Here is a 5,000-nt window from a genome sequence, read left to right as displayed (position 1 = left end):
GGGCTCGGAGGGGCGCGGCCTGGTCCGCGAGTGCCCCGGCGCCGCCCCTCTGCCCGTCCGAGGGACAGTAGGAAATGGCCATACCGCTTTCCGGCCGATTGCCGCCGGACGTCCGGCCGCATTCCCTCGGTCGGCGCGGTCGGCGGTAGCCGGGGGCGAGGGGCATCGGGCGGTGGCGGAACCAGGCCGGCCCGACCGCTGGGGGCCGCCCGGGCGACGTTTGAATCTGTCGGGTCGGACCGCCGAATCCCGCGGGATTTCGGGATCGAATCTGCGGGTGGAATCGGCACCTCGTCCCGCTGTCCGGTTCCCCCCCGTCGACTGCAACGGGTTTCCGAGGCCCGTCGGTCAGGCGCGGTTCGCTCCGCAATCCGCCGGCCGATCGGCACCGGGCGGGGCTCTACGGAAAGAGGGGACCCTCCCGCGTCGAGTGCCGGCGCACCGACCCCGCAGGCTGACCGGGAAGGTGAAGACTCACCCCGCTGAATGCCCGGCCCCGGGAACCCTCCGGCGCCGGGGCCATAACTTCGGGGAGGAAGGTCCGAGCTCCGCGCGGTCGACGGCAGGTGAAAGGGGCCGGTGCGCCGCGGAAGGCGACAGCAGTCCCGTCAGGCTGCACCTCTGCTCGGGCGAACGGCGTCAGGAAAAGGGGAGAGCACTTCCCCACCGATAGCTCCGGAACGCCCGGACCCATTGGCCCGCGGCACCGGTGGCTGCTAGAGGGGCTCCGGCGCCGTCAGCCGGGGTACGTCCCAGGCCGGCCGGACGGCGGGCAGCCGGAGGCAACGGCCTGGAACGGAGCCAGACTTGAGTCGTTCCGTGCCGTGGGCAAAAAGGCAGGGCTGCGGGTCAGCGCAGTTTGGCAAACCTAGCCGCAAGTGCGGGAAGGGCGGAGGAGCACACGGACGCCGCCTTCCCAAACTGAGCCCAAAGTGCCCAGGCATGCCCCCTTGATCTCGCCTAATCAGTGAGCCCAAAATAATTTCAGAGTGTGGAAACCTGATCCAAAAAGGTCGAAAAGAACGGCCAGAGATCAAGTCCGAAAGGGGAAATCAGTAACAAGCAAGCAGAGTAATCATTAACCAAAAAGCGCAAAATTATGTTAAAAGTGTGAAATCATTAACCAAAAAGTCGAAAATAATGTCCAGAGACCAAGTCCGAAAGTACAAATAATTAACCAGTAAGCAGAGTCATCATTAACCAAAAATCGCAAAAGTAAGTAAAAAGTATGAAATCATTAACCAAAAATCGCAAAAGTAAGTAAAAAGTGTGAAATCATTAACCAAAAACTCGAAAATAATGTGCAGAGACTAAGTCCGAAAGGGCAAATGGTTAACCAGTAAGCAGAGTCATCATTAACCAAAAATCGCAAAAGTAAGTAAAAAGTGTGAAATCATTAACCAAAAATCGCAAAAGTAAGTAAAAAGTGTGAAATCATTAACCAAAAACTCGAAAATAATCTCCAGAGACTAAGTCCGAAAGGGCAAATGGTTAACCAGTAAGCAGAGTAATCATTAACCAAAAAGGGCAAAAGTAAGTAAAAAGTATGAAATCATTAACCAAAAAGCACAAAATTAAGTTAAAAGTGTGAAATCATTAACCAAAATGTCGAAAACAATGTCCAGAGACTAAGTCCGAAAGGGCAAATGGTTAACCAGTAAGCAGAGTAATCATTAACCAAAAGGCGCAAAAGTAAGTAAAAAGTATGAAATCATTAACCAAAAAGCGCAAAAATATGTTAAAAGTGTGAAATCATTAACCAAAAAGTCGAAAATAATGTGCAGAGACTAAGTCCGAAAGGGCAAATGGTTAACCAGTAAGCAGAGTAATCATTAACCAAAAGGCGCAAAAGTAAGTAAAAAGTATGAAATCAGTAACCAAAAAGCGCAAAAATATGTTAAAAGTGTGAAATCATTAACCAAAAACTCGAAAATAATGTGCAGAGACTAAGTCCGAAAGGGCAAATAATTAACCAGTAAGCAGAGTAATCATTAACCAAAAATCGCAAAAGTAAGTAAAAAGTGTGAAATCATTAACCAAAAACTCGAAAATAATGTCCAGAGACCAAGTCCGAAAGGGCAAATGGTTAACCAGTAAGCAGAGTAATCATTAACCAAAAAGGGCAAAAGTAAGTAAAAAGTATGAAATCATTAACCAAAAAGCACAAAATTAAGTTAAAAGTGTGAAATCATTAACCAAAAAGTCGAAAATAATCTCCAGAGACTAAGTGCGAAAGGGCAAATGGTTAACCAGTAAGCAGAGTCATCATTAACCAAAAATCGCAAAAGTAAGTAAAAAGTGTGAAATCATTAACCAAAAACCCGAAAATAATGTCCAGAGACTAAGTCCAAAAGGGCAAATGGTTAACCAGTAAGCAGAGTAATCATTAACCAAAAATCGCAAAAGTAAGTAAAAAGTGTGAAATCATTAACCAAAAACTCGAAAATAATCTCCAGAGACTAAGTCCGAAAGGGCAAATGGTTAACCAGTAAGCAGAGTAATCATTAACCAAAAATCGCAAAAGTAAGTAAAAAGTGTGAAATCATTAACCAAAAACCCGAAAATAATGTCCAGAGACTAAGTCCGAAAGGGCAAATGGTTAACCAGTAAGCAGAGTAATCATTAACCAAAAATCGCAAAAGTAAGTAAAAAGTGTGAAATCATTAACCAAAAACTCGAAAATAATGTCCAGAGACTAAGTCCGAAAGGGCAAATGGTTAACCAGTAAGCAGAGTAATCATTAACCAAAAGGCGCAAAAGTAAGTAAAAAGTATGAAATCAGTAACCAAAAAGCGCAAAAATATGTTAAAAGTGTGAAATCATTAACCAAAAACTCGAAAATAATGTGCAGAGACTAAGTCCGAAAGGGCAAATAATTAACCAGTAAGCAGAGTAATCATTAACCAAAAAGCGCAAAAATATGTTAAAAGTGTGAAATCATTAACCAAAAACTCGAAAATAATGTCCAGAGACTAAGTCCGAAAGGGCAAATGGTTAACCAGTAAGCAGAGTAATCAGTAACCAAAAAGGGCAAAAGTAAGTAAAAAGTGTGAAATCATTAACCAAAAACCCAAAAATAATGTCCAGAGACTAAGTCCGAAAGGGCAAATGGTTAACCAGTAAGCAGAGTAATCATTAACCAAAAATCGCAAAAGTAAGTAAAAAGTATGAAATCATTAACCAAAAAGCACAAAATTAAGTTAAAAGTGTGAAATCATTAACCAAAATGTCGAAAACAATGTCCAGAGACTAAGTCCGAAAGGGCAAATGGTTAACCAGTAAGCAGAGTAATCATTAACCAAAAATCGCAAAAGTAAGTAAAAAGTATGAAATCATTAACCAAAAAGCACAAAATTAAGTTAAAAGTGTGAAATCATTAACCAAAATGTCGAAAACAATGTCCAGAGACTAAGTCCGAAAGGGCAAATGGTTAACCAGTAAGCAGAGTAATCATTAACCAAAAATCGCAAAATTAAGTTAAAAGTGTGAAATCATTAACCAAAATGTCGAAAACAATGTCCAGAGACTAAGTCCGAAAGGGCAAATGGTTAACCAGTAAGCAGAGTAATCATTAACCAAAAATCGCAAAAGTAAGTAAAAAGTGTGAAATCATTAACCAAAAACTCGAAAATAATGTCCAGAGACTAAGTCCGAAAGGGCAAATGGTTAACCAGTAAGCAGAGTAATCATTAACCAAAAGGCGCAAAAGTAAGTAAAAAGTATGAAATCATTAACCAAAAAGCGCAAAAATATGTTAAAAGTGTGAAATCATTAACCAAAAAGTCGAAAATAATGTGCAGAGACTAAGTCCGAAAGGGCAAATGGTTAACCAGTAAGCAGAGTAATCATTAACCAAAAAGCGCAAAAATATGTTAAAAGTGTGAAATCATTAACCAAAAACTCGAAAATAATGTCCAGAGACTAAGTCCGAAAGGGCAAATAATTAACCAGTAAGCAGAGTAATCATTAACCAAAAAGCGCAAAAGTAAGTAAAAAGTGTGAAATCATTAACCAAAAAGTCGAAAATAATGCCCAGAGACTAAGTCCGAAAGGGCAAATGGTTAACCAGAAAATCCGTCGAATAATGTCCAGAGACTAAGTCCGAAAGGGCAAATGGTTAACCAGTGGAAGGGCGATCAAGCGGAAAAATTTGCCCCGGTTACCCGGGATGGAGTTCCAGAGGTCCGGCCAGAGTTGTCAAATTCGTCCCGCTGATCGGACGCTTGTCATTCGGGTGGCTGGGGGTTGGCGGGGTATCTGCACAGTAGTAGGAGGTGGCAAGTCGGGACTTGGACGTTTATTCCAAGAGTCCACCCGAGCCTCCAGGTCTGCAGAGACCGACCCTAGCTGCCGCCCAACCGACTTTTAAGCCTTTTTCGGATGGGGATTTTTTCCGATTTTCGTCCATTTTTCGGGTTTTCTGTCGGGCTTAATAGGCGGCAGCCTGACCCCCGGCCGAGGCGGGGGGCGCACTCTCCCTTGCGTAAGGGTCCGGATTTGCCCCGGAAAGTGCCCCCGACGGCCTCCCGACCCGGGTGCCTGCAGGGCGGGGGGAAAGGGTAGTCCCAGCCGCAGGAAATCATTAACCAAAAGACTTAGCCGTCGGGGCAGAGGCTAAGACCCGGGCTGGTGAAATCATTAACCAAAAGGAATGCACCCTTTTCCGAAAGTGCAGGCCGAAATAAGGCGAGCCTTGGGCCGGGAAGGCCAAAACCCCCAACTCATGGAAGTGTATGGGGTCGGACTCGGCGACTTTCCCGGGCCCCGAGTTGACCTTTCCCCACGGGGGCGGTCAAGTTGCTCCCGCCAAGAGGGCACGTTGCATTTGCTGCCGCTCTAGTCCCCGGGCTAGTTAATCAGTTGCCGTCGGAAGTCCCGATGCCGAAATGAAAAATGGCCGTTGCGGCGATTTGGCGCCTCATTTTCGGAAGGACTACCGGCAGGCAACCCGCCGAATTGACACTTGCGATTCGGGTGGCTGGGGGTTGGCGGGGTACCCG

Source organism: Heterodontus francisci, unplaced genomic scaffold (assembly GCF_036365525.1).
Source record: "Heterodontus francisci isolate sHetFra1 unplaced genomic scaffold, sHetFra1.hap1 HAP1_SCAFFOLD_1399, whole genome shotgun sequence".
Classification (NCBI taxonomy): Eukaryota; Metazoa; Chordata; class Chondrichthyes; order Heterodontiformes; family Heterodontidae; genus Heterodontus; species Heterodontus francisci.
The sequence above is the reverse complement of the archived record's forward strand: the minus strand, read 5'-3'. Positions refer to the sequence as shown.